The following is a 19591-nucleotide window of genomic DNA, read 5'->3' on the forward strand; positions in this document are numbered from 1 at the left end:
TAAGAAAAATCACAATAACAATCGTGATTTCTCCAAGAGGCCAGGTGAATTTGACCAGTGATGAGTACAACCTACAGAAGGAGCAGAGGGAAGTAGCTGCCGAAAAGAAGGCTAAAGAAGTTTGCAAAAAGATAACATGCACTTTTCCAGGCTAGATACATAGGCCGAGAAGCAAACCGGCGGAATAAAATCCGACAAGCAAGATGTGGAGCGCGACAGGACGCCAGGTGAACTCAAAGAACAGGTCGGAAGTGACGTCACTAGCCGAGTCTGGCGCTCAGCGGGACTGCGGGTCCGGTGGAATTCCGGCCGGATGTGGCGCACGGGAAGTTACGCACGGGAGGCGGTACCTGGTTGTGGAGGGTGACGCCATGGGCGGGGCGGAGCGTCTGGGATCCGCTGGGAGCCTCTGATCCCCGACAGGTAACTTGCTGGCGGGATCTGAACTGGGGCGAGGGTGGCAGCTGGGGTTGATGGCCTAGGTCGCTCGGGGCCCTAAGCGCGGGCGGACACAGGTTAGGTAATGGACAGCATTAGGTCGTGGCTGGAGAAAAGGCTCCTTGGCATGAGGCTCCCTGAGGGGTTGAGGATATGGAGAACTCTTGGGAACTTGGTCTTGGGGGCCCGAAGTCGTCGAGGAAATACAGACAGGTTGAGTCTTAGAATCAGACATGGCTGGGGGCCATGGGTTTCTGATCATTGGCGCGTATGGTGGAGAGACGGAGCCTGGGACACTGAGATGAACTGACCTAGGGTTCACCTACCCCGACCTGTTCTGCTAATAGGGGACAGGGACCTCAACTTTTTGTCTCTTAACTCGTAGCACAATGCCTTGCCGCAAGTAAGCATTCTTTAGATGCTGTCGAAGGAATGAATGAATGAATGAACCACCCAACCTGATTCTGCCTCCCCGGCAGAACCTCTCTCCAAATTTCAGTATTCTAACCTCTGAATATAGAAATGACTCCAGTTTAGTTTGCTAACCAGTGGTTTATGAGGATGCTGGTGCAGCAGATACCCAGGACATTGTTGGGTTTTGTTAGTTTTGTCTTTTATGGTTATTGAAATTTAGAAATGTGTCTTAGTATTCTTATCCGGGTGGAGAAGATGAGTCACTTACTTTGGCTTCTTTCAGGTTCCTTTACTTTTCTGGGAAGAACTTGTAGGGAAATGATACCAGGGAGGAGTTGGACCGTTGTAAACAAACTGCTGTTATAGCACTGACTGCTCTTAATGTTTTCTTTTAAGCAAAGTAAACTTACTTTCCTTTTTTTTTTTTTTTTTTTTTGAGACGGAGCCTCGCTCTGTTGCCAGGCTGGAGTGCAGTGGCGATCTCAGCTCGCTGCGTGACCTCCGACCTCCTGGTTCAAGTGATTCTCCTCCCTCAGCTTCCCGAGTAGCTGGGATTACAGGCACACGCCACCACCCCCAGCTAATTTTTGTATTTTTAGTAGACACGAGGTTTCACCATGTTGGCCAGGATGGTCTCGATCTCCTGACCTCGTGATCCGCCCACCTTGGCCTCCCAAAGTGCTGGGATTATGGGCTTGAGCCACTGCGTGTGCGGCCGCTTTCCTTTTTCTTAATGGTTTCTTCATTATCTTATACGTAAGTGTACTACTTACATTTGAGATGTGAGAATTATAACTCACTATTATTATATTATAATTGAGAATATACCTTATATTTTTGATTATGAAAATGAAAATAGTAATTTATAAAAATCCAGTCAGAGATTACACCTGGTGTTTATAAGTAAGGTTAACTCCTTCCAAACAGTTATATTAATAGAGGGTCCCCAAAAGAAGATTAAACTGTTTCCTTTGTTGGAAATACTTGTTTAGGTGTCTTAAATGTGGTCAAGAGTGGGGCCGGGCATGGTGGCTCACGCATGTAATCCCAGCGCTTTGGGAGGCCAAGGTGGGCAGATCACTTGAGGTCAGGAGTTCAAGACCAGCCTGGCCAACATGGTGAAACCCCGTCTCTACTAAAAATATGGAAAAAATTAGCCAGGCAGGGTGCGATCCTGTAATTCCAGCTACTTGGGAGGCTGAGGCACGAGAATCACTTGAAGCTGGGAGGCGGAGGTTGCAGGAGCAGAGGTTGGGCCACTGCACTCCAGCCTGGGTGACAGAGTGAACTCCTCAGGAAATATAAATAAATAAATAAAATATAAAATATAAATAAATAAAACTTAAAAAATGAAAATTAATTTTAAAAATGTGATAAAAAGTGGGAAGGGACCTAAAAAACAACTACTGTAACCTTATTGGTTTTGGTTGTCAAATGGAAAAAAAGAGCAGATGAGACTGTCGTCAGGCTGTGTAATGAAATCTTGGCATGAATCACTACCTAGTCCAGTGAGGTGAATGTGTGTATGGACCACATAATGAGATAGCAGCTCTGGTTTCAGAATCTTACCATTAGATTGGGTATAGTAGGAGTAGGAAACCCTGAATTTATGCCACATGGGAGTGTGTGTGTGTGTGTGTGTGTGTGTGTGTGTGTGTGTGTTTTACAGAGATGAAACTTCTTAAGCATTTTTTAGATATAAAAATCTAAGATGTTCTCAAAATAGGTTGAAAACTCCAAAAAGTTGACATGTAAATATACTATTGCACTGTTTAAATTTTAAGTTTACATACCCTTAAACCTTGTTTTCCCAGTTTCTGGAAAGTGCCCAGAATCATGCCCATTTGTGTATACTGTTACTGTGGTACCACCTTTAGAATACATAAAATTATGGTACAAAGTCATGTTTTGAGATCCTGTAGATTTATGTTAATATTATTGTCTTACTTAAAAATCCAGTCTAATTTTGCTACCTCAGTCTCCTATTCAGTGTCAATCTGTTGTTCAGTGTGATGTCCACTAAACTGTGGACATCTAAATGTCTGTGTAGTATAACTTTTATTCATAATGAGTTGGTATCTCAGTGGTAACTTAGGTCTGTACATTGACATTCTTGAGGTTTTTAGTTTTGCAGAACACTGATATCTATGGACTCTAAAAATGGACTTCATTTAAAGAAACCCACGGACCATTAATGGACAAAAACATGAGTCAATATGTATTGTGGCATTCAAATCCTAGCACTTTGGGAGAGGTAAGTAATTGACTGTGTTTTATGTTTGTTGAGATGGTAGAACAATCTTAAATTTGCCTAGGAAATTATAGGATTGTAATTGAAAAGTACAGTTCTTAATCTCTTTATGTTTTAATCAGGACCTTCCAAAGAAAAGTTTGTTTTGTATATATGAAGCAATTGTTCTTATTTTTCTGTAAAGTTGATCAGAAATTGAAGATTGGCAAGCTATATTTATATTGTTCCTGGAAAGTTACTGCTCTGCTTTCTTTTTTTAGGGGGAAACCTCCTTTCAACACTTTACATCCTGGTAGAAATAATTTAATCTGTGGATACCCTGTAGAAATGAGGCCTCAAATAGTCATTTAAATTATCTTGCATCCAAGTTTGGCTATGTAATAGTATATGTATCAAATCTACTGATCAATTTTATCTTGTGCCTCAGATTTAAGCAAGAAAAGAGGCCCAAAAATGTCTTTTTTTCTTTTTTCTGCCTTATTCATGCTATTTTATTTTTTTCTTTCTTCTTCTTTTAAAAAATGTATTAGGTGGTTGATTCTCCAGGCCTTTTATCTTTCTGTCTCAAGGGGGTAAAATTTATTTTCTCCCATTTTACCTTTTTTAATTGATGGGTTTGTTCATTTTCAGAACCTTAACTTCTAACTTTATGATAATATTTGTCACCCTTTAATCACTAAGCATTAAACTTGTAGTTTTTTTCTGGTCTCCTTTGTAGATACCCTGGCTTCTTATTTAGAATTTGCTTAATTCTATAGCAGACAGTACTTCTAGGAATTCATCTTTCAGATTTATTTGGCCTTACACACAGAAATTTGCATACAAAGATTTTTGTCACCATATTGTTTGAAATTTAAAAAACCTGCTAGAAATAGCCTGTGTTTCAACAGAGGTCTAGTTAAATGACTGTCTTTATACAAAGTAATACTTTGCAGCTCTTAGGATAAAGTAGTTGTAGAGATGCAGATATGGAAAAATCTCTAATACACATTGTTAACTGATAAAACAATAAAAAGAACTATACATACAGTATGTTTTCATTTGTGTTTATATAAAGCATACATTTATATACATACATACAAAATTCCTTCAAACCAGCGTAAGGAATTATTGACAGATAACCCTGGGAAATGAGACTAGAGGCCTAGACTAGGAAGAAGAGACTCACATCTCACAATTTTTCCGTATACTATTTCTGGTGGGTTGATTTTTTTTTACTATGAGCATGTTTGTATTTTCATAATACTAAGAAACAAACAGCAAGTCTTTACAATAATTTAACAATTATGAGAGTCTTTTACTATTCCCTTATGACTTTCTGTTCTTATAATACTTGGACTATTTAGAAGAAGTAGGGTTACATAAATGAGTTAAGATTTTTTCAGAGCTGCAATCTATTCCAATCCATTGTAATAGATTTTAAACCTTGACGTTAGATTGTTACTATTAATAAGATCTTAAGAATACTAAATGCTTAGTCTTGCCAAATTCAGTATTCATTTACAGTATACTGAGTGTTGCTGACCTGACCAGGTGATATGGTGGGTGTTACCATTGTTTGCAAGCTAGGTTAGTATTGCTGTGGCATAATTCTGAACTTCACAGTATTACTGAATAGGATGAACTTTGTTTTATTTGAATTGCTATTTAGGGACTTTTTAAACAACTCATTATTATTTTACTTTGTTCTTGATGTTTAGAACTGGCTTAAAGCATTGCGAAGAATGGCTTGTTCTGTTAGTAAAATCAGTAAACCAGAAAAATAATTTATATAATTGGTAATCTCATTTTGTATTACTTTTAATTAGCTGATTATCTGCCTTGGGAATGCAGCAGAAAATTCTGGTGACTTTTACTTCGATAATCATTTTTGTCTTCCCATACTTTTATTGTAGGACATTTGGAATAGTAGTAATAGATAAGTAAAATGAATTATATGAAAAATTTAAATATATAATAATCTTTATTTTTTAATAGGGATTTTATTAGAAACTTGCTTGAGAATAGGCTTTGTAAGATACATACCTATATGATACCACTTATTGTGTGTCTGTTAAAAATCATAATGAAGGCTGCTAACTAGTGGTTGAATCATGATTAGTAGAATAGAAGAAGTTATAGGCTCACGCCTGTAATCCCAGCACTTTGGGAGGCCGAGGTGGGTGAATCACCTGAGTTCGGGAGTTCGAGACCAGCTTGACAACCATGGAGAAACCCCATCTCAACTAAAATTACAAAAAATTAGCTGGGCGTGGTGGCACATGCCTGTAATCCCAGCTACTCAGGAGGCTGAGGTAGGAGAATCACTTGAACCCAGGAGGCAGAGGTTGTGGTGAGCCAAGCTCACACCATTGCACTCCAGCCTGGGCAAACTTGGCAGAGTATTTTGCATATACTCATCTCTGTTAAATGATGCTTTGTTTCCTAATGTCCTTGGGATTAATCACTATCATCATGAAGGGGAAATCAGTGAGTGCGATGCCTAGAGTAAGACTCTTTATTCTTGCTAAGTGAATGGATAGCAATGAATTGAATCCAAGGACAGATTGTTTTCCTAAATCAAGAGGATAGAATATGGTAAAGGTGACATGGAGAGAAAGGAGATGAACCTGAATGTAAAAGTTACATGTAGAGAACACAGAATTGAGGAAAGATGCTTCTATATGTGTGTGTATATATGTGTGTACATAGAGATATAGTATATAATATCTACATCTATGTATGTTGCATACATATATGTTCTGGAAACATATATATTTATATAGAGAGAATATATATATTCCAGAAATATGTGTGTGTATGTGTATATACACATAGAGAGAGAGATAAAGAGAGAATATACATATATATATATATATATATATATATTCCGGAAAACCAGATAGGAGGTTATCCAGTTAGTCAATAAGGAAAAAAAAAAAGCGCATTAAGTCCTTAGAGCTGGGCCTGTCATAGGCTAACTCATGATTTTGCGAGTAGCTTAAATAATTTTGGAAGTTTTAAGATTATTCACAGAGTTGAAATGACAAGAAGGCAGACCTAAGCTTAAGTGAGAAAATTAAAATCTAGCAACATAAACTATTATGTTAACCATATCTTTTGAGATTCTGTTTTGTGTTGTTTTGGGGAGGGGAGAAAGAATAGAGAACTCAAAAATTTATTGATGTTCAATTTGAATTGAACTAGAACATAAGTCTTTCCTAGCATTCCAATTGTTTATGACCAAGATTAAACAGATCCCATTAACCTATAAAACATTAATGCACAAAAACTGATTTGATTACCTTGCAGAACAGGAGAACTGTTTTTAATCAATGTTTTGATCCTATAAAAGGGCAATTGTAATGATCTAGATTGAGGGGACTGGAACTATTTAGAAGACTTTGGAAGGGTTGGAGAAACTCCATAGGAAGTATACTTGTTCTTTGTTATTTGAGGCCAAATTTCATTCAAAATAAGAGAAAGTATAAAACTATTAATAATTAGCAGTGAAGCAGACTGTGTTGAGAGGCAGTGAACTCCTGGTAATTTGGGTTGCTTAAGCAGATTTTGAACATCAGGAACACTGTAGAGGGGATTTTTCATTGTATGGAAGAATGTACTAGATTATTCTGGAGGCCTCTTTCAAATCCTAAAAACTTTTTTGTAGTGTAATAAAGTGATTTATTGTAGATGGGTTTAACCTCTTATTCCTATATTTAAATACTGATAGCTAACATATCCACTGGTCACTTATCCATCAACCTCACCTCACCCATAACTAGGACATAAATTTTAAAATTATTTGAACTTCAAATTATAAGACATAAAATCAACATGCTTTTCTCAGATCCTTACTCAGTTTACTTTTATTTTAGACACAATTCTGATAGGCTTAATTAGCTGGCATCTAATTCCATGACATATTAGAAGTAACAAATCATGAATAGTCCAGGTGCTCCTATTAGAGGCAAAGAAAAAAAGAAAAAACTCATAAAGCAGACCAGCGAATTTAAAATTGTAGCAACCTGAGTCCTTTTGATAAGATGAAAACAGCTCTATATTAATGGATATTCAAAATGATAACCCTGACTGAAAAGAAGTAATTTATGTTTAGTATTTTCTATTGAAGAAGGGAAGAATACCTGAATTTTAGAAAGATCTCTTCAGTGTGTTTAATAACAAAAGACAGCTGGATAGATATTTTGGCATTTGGAGAGGCTGCATTGTATAGTGGAAAGAGCACAAACTCTAGAGTAATATAGACAGATTTGAATCTGGGCTCCAGTCTATTAATTAAGTTTTATTATTCATTTCAAGCCTCCATTTCCTCAGCTGTAAAAAGGAATTTACTGAAGGTTAATGTATATAAAGTCTTGCCTAAGTAAAAATAGCTATTGTTATTATTTCATTATTACCATAAAGCTGACTCTATCTTGGTTAAAAAAAATTTTTGGCTATTCAAGTAGAGCAAGAATAAACTTATCTAATAGTTTTAGTGTAAGTTTAATATATATAATGCTAATAATGGTGATGGCATGCTTGAAAAAAGTTTTTAAAAATTATACAAGTAATTCATATCCACCTTACAAAAATTAGGTTATAGAAAATATACCTAAGCAAAACAAGGAATAAAGTTGTCAGAATCCTTTATCACTATAATATTTTAGTGCATGCTTCATTTTTAAACTGCTTTGACATTCCCACAGGGTGTCACTTCTGAGTAGTGACTGCTGAAATGGATTCTATATTACTACTGTTGGGGAATTTACATTATTCACTGTGCTTTCTAATCATAACATGAAGTGAAAGATTGTGACATGGCACAATACTGATTAAAATAAAGCCCCGGTCCTGGTAAATTTTGTTGTATTGAAACCAGTTTTGTAGAGTGGTGGGTGTTGCTTTCTGTTCTGGAGCCAGAGAGCCCAAGTTTGAATCCCGTCTCTACTATTTATCAGCTGGGTAATTACCTGAATTTCTTAATTTTTCTGTACTTCAGTTTCTTTATCTGTAAATTGGGGACAATAGTAGTATCTAATTCATGGGTTGTTGTGAGGATTAAAGGAATTAATCTACATAAAGGGTTTAGAGCAGTGCCTGGCACAAAGTATAGACTCAGTAAATATTAGCTGCTATTATTATTCGTTTTTAGGCAGGTTTATACAAGCATATAAGATAAACAGAATGAGCACAAAATTAAGTCAGTGAGATTAAAAACCTCTTCTAAAAAAGGGAGAGGGATGGAACAGAGGCTAGTATCCCCTGAGGGAGAGAGGCCTCTGGTAATTATTTACTGAGCTAAAATTTCAGAGGGCTATAACTTGTCTTTTGTTGCATCAGGCACATGTTTACAATATTTTTACTATATGTTTTTCATTTGAACCTTGCAAAGGGGTCTGAATTTTTCCATTTGAAGGCATTGTTTCTTTTTCTCCCTGTTTAAATATTTCAATATTTTTGAACCATAATATTTCCACATCAGTTTCTTTCCCTACCCCACAAAGTCAACATCATTTTATGCTGCCTCTTCCAACAAGCATTTTGGCTGTGCTTTCAGAGATCAAAAGCTCTTTAAGACAATTCGATACCATGGATAGAGATCAAAGAGATACAATAAATTATCATTAAATCAGTGTATCTGACTACAGCCCCAGGGAGATTCTGTAAGAACTTTAAATTCTGTTGCAATTTTCAGTGACGGGTATTAATCAAAGAGATAAGCCAATGAACATATTTAGCCGTTCTGTCTACTGTACCTTTTAAAAAAATTTTTTTTCCTTTTCTTTTTTTTTGATGTTCTCCTTTTCTTTTAGCATGGTATCTAGTAATCTGATTAATTACTGACCAAAAAGAAGTTTTTAATTTCCCTTAAAAAAATTGTTAGACTTGTAGTAGAATTTTTTTTGTGTTTTGTTTTGTTTTCAAGCATCAAGTACCACGTTTTTGAAGACCATGGCCTATCATCATTATGCATTCAAGATTTGAGTTTGAATAACCTCATCAAGACTTAGATCTTCTTCAAAAGCTTCAAGTCTCATCTGCATTAAAGCTCTCCATTGAACCCTCTCACAAAAGTACAAGCTTAAAGGGACTAAAATCCATTCATACATTCCATTTTATATCCCTTCCTCTGACTTCTCTTCAATTTCCTTGGCTTCTAGGGTGCTTCATATTGCTTATGTTCCTTTAGACTAGAGCCAAGGAGACAGTGCTTTCCAAAAAATGTGTTCTGTGGCCATAAGTTTTCATTGATAGAGAAGCATAAATTTAACATGATGAATTTAGAATTAGGACTTTTATGGTATCCTATAAAAAGTTGAGTTAACAGGCCGGGCACGGTGGCTCCTGCCTGTAATCCTAGCACTTTGGGAGGCTGAGGCAGCCGGATCCCCTGAGGTCAGGCATTTGAGACCAGCCTGGCCAACATGGCGAAACCCCATCTCTACTAAAAATACAAAAATTAGCCGGGCGTAGTGGAGGGTGCCTGTAATCCCAGCTACTTGGGAGACTGAGGCAGGAGAATCACTTGAACCCAGGAGGCGGGGTCTGCAGTGAGCTGAGATCATGCCTCTGCACTCCAGCCTGGGTGACAGAGCAAGACTCTGTCTAAAAACAACAAAAAAAGTTGAATTAACAATAAGGAAATTAGGACGAAGTGGCAAAAATATTTTGGGTTACATTATACTCTCAGAAGCTATATGGTTTAGAGAAAAGGGTCCCCAACCACAAAAGTTAGTGGTTCTTATTCTGTCTACCTCATACTAGGTATATGGTAACTAATAAAGTCACTTAACCTCTCTGAACCGTAACTTCATCATCTATGAAGTGAATCTGACATTTTCCCCCCGGCCTACCTCACAGGGTTGTTGTGAGGATCAAATGAAATAATGTACATGAAAAGACATATATAAAATGTATAATACAGACAAAGGGTCCTGTTACATAGTTGGAAGTCATTCCCTCAGATCTCGGGTCTAGGAAGGTAGGTGATTTAAACTCACTGAAAGCATGTACCATATTCAGGTCGGATACATGGTAACAAGGCTATATTAAATTTTTTTCTCTGAGTTGAGTCCCTAAAATACTATCATGGGCTGATTCTAAGAAGGAGCACGAATATATATTCCCCTAAAATTATAGCTTAGCATTGTTAATGCTCTAGAGCAGTTATCAGAGTTATATGTTGTAACATATTAGTGATTTGTGAAACTTTTTTACTAAAATGTGACCCTCATTTTTCTTTAAATGAAAGAACATAGAATATTTCACAATGCATTCCATGTGGTAAGAGTAAAAAATTGTTTTAGTTATATGTACAAATGTGTGTGTGTGAAGGTGTGTGTACTTGGTCATTAAATAAAATGTACTTTTTTTCCCCTGTGAGTTGCAGCTGCTGTTCTTTCTTTCTTTTTTCTTCTTTTTTTTGAGACGGAGTCTGACTCTGTCACCTAGGCTGGAGTATAGTGGCGCGATCTTGGCTCACTGCAACCTCTGCCCCCTGGGTTTAAGTGATTCTCCTGCCTCAGCCTCCTGAGGAGCTAGGATTACAGGCACTCGCCACTGCGCCCGGCTAATATTTGTATTTTAAGTAGAGACGGGGTTTTGCCATGTTGGCCAGGCTGGTCTCAAATTCCTGACCTCAGGTGATCTACCCACCTCTGCCTCCCAAAGCGCTAGGATTATAGGCGTGAGCCAGTGCACCCAGCTTATTTTTCTTTTTGAGACAGGGTCTCATTTTATCATCCAGGCTGAAGTGCAGTGGCACAGGCTACAGCAGCGGCGTGATCATGGCTCACTTCAGCCTTGACCTACCGGGCTCAAGTGATTCTCCCACCTCAGCCTCCCCAGGTAGCTGGGACTACAGGCACAGGCCCCCACAACCGGCTAATTTTTCTATTTTTTGTAGAGATGGGGTTTCATCGTGTTATGCAGGCTGGTCTTGAACTCCTGAGCTCAAATGATCCACCCACCTCAGCCTCCCAAAGTATTGGGATTAGACATGAGCCACTGTGCCCAGCCATCAGTTGCTGTTCTCAGAGTACCATTTTGGCACTAATGCCTTCCTACACATTTGGATTCCTAAGAGACTCAGCATTTTTTTTCACTTTCTACTACTACTTGTGACAAAGAAATTAATACCAATTTGACTTATGGTGTAATTGAAATATTTTTTTATTTCGTAGCACAGATAAAGCCTGTATGCCTCATGGATATTTAATATTTTAGTATCTATTCTGATACCCAGACTGTTATAGCATTTAAAAGGTTGCTTCAACCTCTACTAGCAGAAAGATTGTGTCAAATATTTTGCTTTTTAATTTTTTTTTCTTGTATCTTTCTGGCCTAATGGCAAACAAAACCCTCCATTTAGCATTATTCGAGGACTAAGTAGAGAGAGGCTATCAAGAATGTAGTTAGCATGACTGGGAATTTGATGGTCTCTGGAAAAGAAAGTGCCATTTCTTTTCTTTCTTTGAGTAACTAGGTTTATCTTTAGTTTAATGATTTAAGATAAATAATTCACTAACATTAACTTGTTCAACTGTTACTCCTAAAAACAGGTATCTCCCTCTTTGGTGATAGCATTGGTTAGATTAGCAGAGGTGACTTTATTATAGTGTCCATGAACAATAGGGCATTGCTGCTGCTTCCCAGGGTTATGCATTCCAGTTCATTGATGAAGAACTAATTTTTTAGTGCTTTAGTGTACTGAAATGCTGCCTTTAGTGCCCTGGAATTATTTAAAGCTTGTTAGAAGGTTGTGCAAGGTATTAATTTTCTCTGCTTATAAATTATATGAATGTATATAGTCCTAACAATATGAATGTTTATCAGAAGATGTATAATGTAGAATCCAACTGCCTCATTCTTCCTGAACAGGCGTGGCCAAACTTCTTACATTAATGGAGACTGAATGAATTGCAAAGGTTGTATAAATCGAGGCTATTATGTTTATGACAATTGGCAGCTGTGGCATAAAAGGCTCATTACCATCTGTAATTGACATTTTGTTGTTCCTCCTTCCTCCACACTTTTGCCAAAAAATGGCATTGGTATTACTACCTCTCCATGCAGGAAGTAGGATCTACCTATGAGAAAGTTCAAGAGAGTAGTTAGGCAAGTTCAGCTATCCCTGACCTTCTTCCACAACCCTCATGAAACTAATCCATTGCAAAATTCAGTCTTTTCTCCTTCCTAAATATCTTTCAAATTATTCATCTTTGTTTCCATGTCCGTCCTTATTTATTTTATCATCTTTGCCTACATTTTTGCAATATCTCTTGAATGGTTTTTTGTATTTACTCCTCCCCCCTCTAATCTCATTGCTTTTAGACTGATTTTTTAAAATACAGTTCTAATATTTTTGATCCTCTGATCTAAACTCTTATTATCTTATTGCCCTTAGAATTCAACCCCAAATCTTCAATCATTCTTTGCCTACTAAGCTCAAGCCATAATGGTCTTCCAATTCTCTGACAATGCCATTTTTTTTTCTTCAGAGTTTTTGTTGTCGTTATTGTTGTTGAGACAGAGTGTTGCTTTGTCGCCCAGGCTGGAGTGCAGTGGCACAATCTTGGCTCACTGCAACCTCCGCCTCCTGGTTCAAGCAGTCATCTGCCACAGCCTCCCGAGTAGCTGGGATTACAGGTGCTCGCCACCACGCCTGGCTAATTTTTGTATTTTTAATAGAGATAGGGTTTCACCATGTTGGCCAGGCTGGTCTTGAACTCCTGACCTCGTGATCCACCCACCTCGGCCTCCCAAAGTGTTGGGATTACAGGCGTAAGCCACCGTGCCCAGCCTTCTTTAGGGCTTTTGCAGATACTTTCTGCTTGGAATGCCCTCCTCTCTCCTATTCCTCTTCACATAACCCACTTCTACTCATACTACCAGTCTCACTTTTAAAGTGATATAGTCTCACTTTTAAAATAATATTTAATATTATTTTTTCCAAGAAGCCTTCCTCCATATCTCAGACTAGATTAGACCTCCATTCTCTATCATTCTTTCATAAATCACCCATTTTTTCTCAAACATAGCATAGTTGTAATTATTTCTCATATATAATCATTTGTGAATAATCTTACAAGGCAACCTTTAGAAGGGCAGTGACTGATGCATGTTTTATTACACTGTATGCCCAGTGTTTAGGAAATTGCCTAGCAAATAGTAGGGAATCAGTAAATATTTGTCAACTGATTCTTCCCACAGCTACCACTCTTCACTTAGATATTTCAGTACTGTAAGTTCTTCTGGGTTGTTGAACTTCCTCTGTTTAAAACCCTCCACTTGGCTGAGTGCAGTGCTCATGCCTGCAATTCCAGCACTTTCGGAGGCCAAGGCAGGAGGATCGCTTGAGGCCAGGAGTTCAAGACCAGCAACACAGTGAGACTCCAGTCTCTACAAAATAAAAATAATTTTAAAATGAGCCGGGCATCGTGGCACACGCCTGTAGTCCCAGCTACTCAGGAGGCTCAGGTGGAAGGATTGCTTGAGCCCAGGAGGTCCAGGCTGCAGTGAGCCATGATTGTGCCCCTGCACTCCAGCCTGGGTAACAGAGCGAGAGCCTGTCTCAAACACACAAACAAAAACCCTCTAGTTGCTTCTCATCTCACTCCAAATATGAGCCCAAGTCCTTATAATGGTCTCTAGGGCCTTACCTGATATGCCTCTACTCTCTCCTTACCTCTCTACCATCTACTGGACTGCCCAGCCCAGATCTCTTAGCTGATCTCAGAAATGTCAAGTTTTCTTCTGCCTCAGGACCTTTGTACTTGATATTCCTTGTGCCTGGAATACCATTGCCTTAGATATCTGTCTGGTTTAATCTGTCATCTTCTTTAGGCCCTTGAGGTTATGTGACTTCAGTGAGGCCCTCTTTGACCATCTTATTTAAAATTGTAACCTCACTATGTGGCATCCCTAGTCTTCTCTGCTTTACTTTTCTCCATCGTACTTATCTCTGATTGACATTCTCTTCATGGGTATTTTCCCCAGTACTGAGAACAGTGACTGACACATGGTAGGACCTTAGAACTTACTTATTAATTGAGTTAATTTAACCTGTACTCACAGAGATGCATATTTGGGACAATGAGACCTGTAGCCCAAATTATGAGGGCTGAATATTTCAAGATGATTTTAGGAGATGAGTTAGTTAAATTGATTTATATCCTGCCTTGTTCTAAAAAAATTTTCAAATGCATGTAGGATGGAGACATAAAGAGAATAAGACAAAGCGAATGTAATAGTATTAAAGTGAGTAATGTACAGAAGGTCCCGCATAGTGGCTAAAGGCATGTTATAAATTTGGCTTATGAAAGAGTTAGCTTGCTCAGAAATGGTTGAGCTGGAATCAAGAATCTGTTCTCTGGCACAGGTCACAGATATTTGAGTCTTACATAGAAACCCAGAAAACCCATTTAACTATAAGACATTGTGCAATTACTCTTCAAAAAAAAAAAAAAAAAAAAAACTTGCTTTCTGTATTAGGAAATTTCCTATTGGCATAAAATGTACATAGTCTATCCATTATAAAGGCTCTGCTACATTTGAGAGATGGCAGTCACAGCTACCACCTCTGCTTATATCATGTCCAGGACATTCCCAAAGTTGATTTAAACCAAGTAATTGGATATTTTTGAAAGTTAGCTGTGAAAAATACCAACCAGCACATTAATTACCCCAGTTTCTCCTCCTCTAATCATGAGGTAGCATGACAGTACAGTGGTTGTGGCTTCCTTCCTTTTGAGGTAGATAATTGGCAACTTAGAAATAGGTTCTTGGCTGGGTGTGGTGACTCACACCTGTAATCCCAGCACTTTGGGAGGCCAAGGTGGGCAGATCACCTGAGGTCAGGAGTTCGAGACCAGCCTGGCCAACATGGTGAAACCCTGTCTCTACTAATAATACAAAAATCAGCCGAGTGTGCTGGCATATGCCTGTAATCCCAGCTACTCAGGAGGCTGAGGTGGGAGAATCTCTTGAACCCAGGAGGCGGAGGTTCCAATGAGCTGAGACTGTGCCACTGTACTCCAGTCTGGGCAACACAGTGAGACTCCGTCTCAAAAAGAAAAAAGAAAAGAAAAGAAAAAGAAATAGGTTCTTATGTAGTCACAAGTAAACAAGGTAGGAAGATTGAGAGTCGGATGAATTAGACTTCAAGAAATTTTTCACCAGTACAGTAACCCAAAATAAGAGCTTCTCTCTCTCTCTCTCTCTCTCTCTCTGTGCATACAATTAATAGATACTATATAGTACATGTCTTTCTGTTCATGGTATGTATACTTTCCTAATTCTGTCTTTTTTTTTTTTTTGTCATTTAAAACTGAGTCTGAGAATTGTTGCCATGTCTGCAGGCCAGAGATAAAGCAAGGAACGTGGGGACAGACTACAGGCCTTTCAGTAAACTCTACAGTACCTCACTAAACAAAGCTGGTATTTTTGAGGCAAAAGATGAGAATATTTAGCTAAATGGTGTTCCATTTGCAAAATGTGCTAGTTCTTATTTGTTTTTTTTCTTCCTTCTTAGAAAGCTTTATCCTTTCTATCTTTGACTTGCAGATAAATATTACATTTGAAGTCACATCTGTCCCACACCATTTTTTTCAGGGAAGAGGAAAACTAAATGAACCATAGACTTAGGGAAATAATGGAAATATGGATGTTTAAAAAAACCATTTATGTTCCACGTATTTCAAGGAAAGGAAATGAGGAGACACATTAAGAACACCACAGAACCATTAAAATGGACAACTCACATAAGGGGAAAGTATTTACCAAAAGCATTATGTATAACATGTTGCTGATTAAATTTGTGTTGTTATATTTAACGTGTAAGTATACATTATTCTAATTTAAAATATGTTTATTGAATTTGCTTTACATATTGTATTTATTTGATGGAACTTTATGTTCATTTTTTAAGACGTCAAATATCTCCTCGTTTTGACATTTCATGAGTAACAGGAGAAAACCTGAGAAGAGACAAAAGTAATGCAAAGGTCATTGTGTCTTCCAGCATAAGTGATGTAGAAGCAGAAAGATCTTATTTTCATTAGAAGTGGTGAAGTGGCAGAAAGACAATATCCCCCGACTGGTTTGCTGACACAAATTTTGCCATATAGTGAGAACAAAAAAATATGTCTAGGCGTTTAACTCATTATCTCCTCAACTATGGTACACAGAATGTCTGACACAACTACAAGAGATTTTGTAAGCCAAAAGGGTTCTGTAATGACATGTTTGGAAAACGTTGCAGTCTTTTTTGAAAATTTATAATGTATCTTAACACATTCCAAATGTGCAATCACAATTCTTTTTCGCTCATAAAATCTATTAATAACCCTTGGAATCATCTTTCAGGAAATGCTGAAAATTTTGCTTCTGTTTAGGATGTAGAATGTTGCAAGAGAACATTGTTCCTATCCTAACAATGAGAAAAATCTTGATAATCCACAAAGTCATGATGTTTCTTGAGCTCATCAGAGAGTTGAGGTCACAAGGCAATCAGATGAACTGAAATTCCAAAGAGAGACAAGCCCTTTTGAAGAGATAGGACACAGAAACTGTGTTACCTTTGGCAGAGCATAGGAGGAAGAGAAGGCACTGTAAAGGTAGGTAAGAAGAAAGCGGCTAAAACTGTAATGAATTCTTAAAGGCTGAGTGTGGGATCCTGTAACATTTCAGAATAACGGGGAGCCCCAGTCACAAAAGTAGCCTGCACTCACTTGCAAGCTTTCTTTTATGGGCCCCTGTGTTAGTTTCCTAGGGCTACCAGAACAAAGTACAGCAGTGTGCTGTGTAACGACATTTCAGCCAATGACTCCATCTTCATATTGCCATCCTCTCTGTATGTCTGTCTGTTTTTTCTCTCTCTCTCTCTTTAAAACCATTTTTAAAGATATAGTGCAGTAATATTAACTGTATATATATATGTGTGTGTATATATATAGAGAGAGAGAGTTACGAAACAGATCTCTCAAACTTTTTCATCTTGCAAAACTGAAACTCTATACCCCTTGAATAACTCACCTTTTCTCTCTTCCCCATTCTGCTAGTAGCACCATTCTACTTCTCATTTCTAAGAGTTTGACTATTTTTGATACTTCATAGAAGTGGAATCATGCAATAGTTTTCTTTTTGTGGCTGGTTTGTTTCACTTAACATAATGTCCTCAGAGTTCATCTATGTTGTAGCATATGATAGGATTTCCGTCTTTTTTTTTTTCAGACGGATTTTCACTCTTGTTGCCCAGGCTAGAGTGCAGTGGCGCGATCTCAGCTCACTGCAACCTCCGCCTCCTGAATTCAAGCTATTTTCCTGTCTCAGCCTCCCGAGTAGCTGGGATTATAGCCACCCACCACTACACCCAGCTAAGTTTTTGTATTTTTAGTAGAGACAGGGATTCACCATGTTGGTCAGGCTGGTCTTAAACTCCTGACCTCAAGTGATCCGCCTGCCTCTGCCTCCCAAAGTGCTGGGATTACAGACATGAGCCAGCACGTCTGGCCTACCTTCTTTTTTAAGGCTGAATAATATCCATTGTGTGAATATACCAAATTTTCTTTATTCATCTGTTGGTGGACATTTAGGTTGTTGGCTATTGTGACTAATACTGCAATGAACATGAGTGTGCGAATATCTCTTTGAAATCTTGTTTTTAATTCTTTTGGGTATATACCCAGAAGTGGGATTGCTAGATCATATGGTAATTCTATTTTTAATTTTTTGAGGAACTTCCATACGGTTTTCCATAGCAGCTGCACCATTTTACATTCCCACCAACAGTGTACAGAGGCTCCAAGTACTCTACATCCTTACCAACACTTGTTATTTTTTTTTTTGTTTTTATTTATTTATTTATTTATTTTTAGTTAATTTACTTTTTTAAATAGTAGTCATCCTAATAGGTATGAGGTGATACTATTCTGGTTTTAATTTTCATTTCCCTAATGATTATTGATGTTGAGGATCTTTTCATATGCTTGTTGGTCATTTGTATATCTTCTTTGGAGAAATGTCTGTCAAGTTCTTTGCCCATTTTTAAATTGAGTTATTTTGTTTTTTTAATTATTATTATTGAGTTGTAAGACATCATTATATTAATATATTCTGGATTTTTGTCAAGTTCTCTTGAGAAACTTTTTAAGGTTGCCTTTTCACTCTTAGATTATTTCCTTTGCTGCATGTAAGTTTGTAAATTCGCTGTAGTCCCATTTGTCTATTTTTTGCACTTGTTGCCTGTGCTTTTCGTGTTAATATCTAAATCATAATTGCCAAACCCAATGTCATTAAGCTTTTCCCCTGTGTTTTCTTCCAGGAGTTTTATAGTTTCAGGTCTTACAGTTAGGCCTATGATCCATTCTGAGTTCATCTTTGTAATCAACATTTTGTAGGATCTTTGTATGACAGGGTCCAACTTCATTCTTTTGCATGTGGATATCCAGTTTTCCCAATGCCATTTGTTGAAGAGACTGTCCTTTTCCCATTGTGTGACCTCAGCACCCTTGTCAAAGATCATTTGACCATATACATGAGGGTTCGTTTTGGGGCTATTCTGTTCCATTGGACAATATGTCTGTTTATGCCACTACTATTCTGTTTTGATTACTAAAGCTTTGTAATGTATGTTGAAGTCAGGAAGTTTGAGGCCTTCAGCTTTTTCTTCTTTCTCATATTTTTTAAGGCTATTCAGAGTCCTTTGAGATTTCATATGAATTAAAAGTTTTTGTTTTCTATTTCTGTAAAAACATTGTTGGCCGGGCGCGGTGGCTCAAGCCTGTAATCCCAGCACTTTGGGAGGCCGAGACGGGCGGATCACGAGGTCAGGAGATCGAGACCATCCTGGCTGACACGGTGAAACCCCGTCTCTACTTTAAAAATACAAAAAACTAGCCGGGCGAGGTGGCGGCGCCTGTAGTCCCAGCTACTCGGGAGGCTGAGGCAGGAGAATGGCGTGAACCCGGGAGGCGGAGCTTGCAGTGAGCTGAGATCCGGCCACTGCACTCCAGCCTGGGCGGCAGAGCGAGACTCCGTCTCAAAAAAAAAAAAAAAAAAAAAAAAAAAAAAAAAAAAAAAAAAACGTTGTTAGGGTTTTGATAGGGATTGCATGAATCTGTAGGTCATTTTAGGTAGTATGAACATTTTAATAATATTAAGTCTTACTGGGCGCGGTGGCTTATGTCTGTAATCCCAGCACTTTGGGAGGCCGAGGTGGGTGGATTACTTGAGGTCAAGAGTTTGAGACCAGCCTGGCCAACATAGTGAAACCCTGTCTGGGGCAGAGGTTGCAGTGAGCCGAAATCCCACCACTGCACTCCAACCTGGGTGACAGAGCAAGAGTCTGTCTGAAAAAGTAAATAAATAAATGAGCAAATAAATAATATTAAGTCTTCCACTCCATGAGTATAGGATGTCTTTTCATTTATTCGTGTCTTCTTTAATTTCTTTCAGCAATGTTTTATAGTTTTCAATGTACAAGTCTTTTTCCTCCTTCTTTACATT

At 38.0% G+C, this 19591-nt stretch overlaps 1 protein-coding gene across 3 annotated transcripts in view; it reads left to right on the forward strand.

The window, feature by feature from the left end:
* The first annotated feature begins 356 nt into the window (after positions 1–356).
* Positions 357–19591, forward strand: part of MAP3K13 (mitogen-activated protein kinase kinase kinase 13) — a 190801-nt gene continuing 171566 nt past the window's right edge. Inside the window, exons 1-3 of one of the 3 annotated variants that reach the window (XR_013413746.1) lie at positions 357–423; positions 2979–3106; positions 9012–10468. The gene's annotated coding sequence lies outside the window, so the exon portion shown is untranslated. Of the gene's footprint in view, positions 424–2978; positions 3107–9011; positions 10469–15647; positions 15922–16479; positions 16702–19591 lie in introns of those variants that run through there. The other 2 variants (XM_077991966.1, XM_077991967.1) reach the window with 2 other exon arrangements.

Source organism: Macaca mulatta, chromosome 2, assembly GCF_049350105.2.
Source record: "Macaca mulatta isolate MMU2019108-1 chromosome 2, T2T-MMU8v2.0, whole genome shotgun sequence".
Lineage (NCBI taxonomy): Eukaryota > Metazoa > Chordata > Mammalia > Primates > Cercopithecidae > Macaca > Macaca mulatta.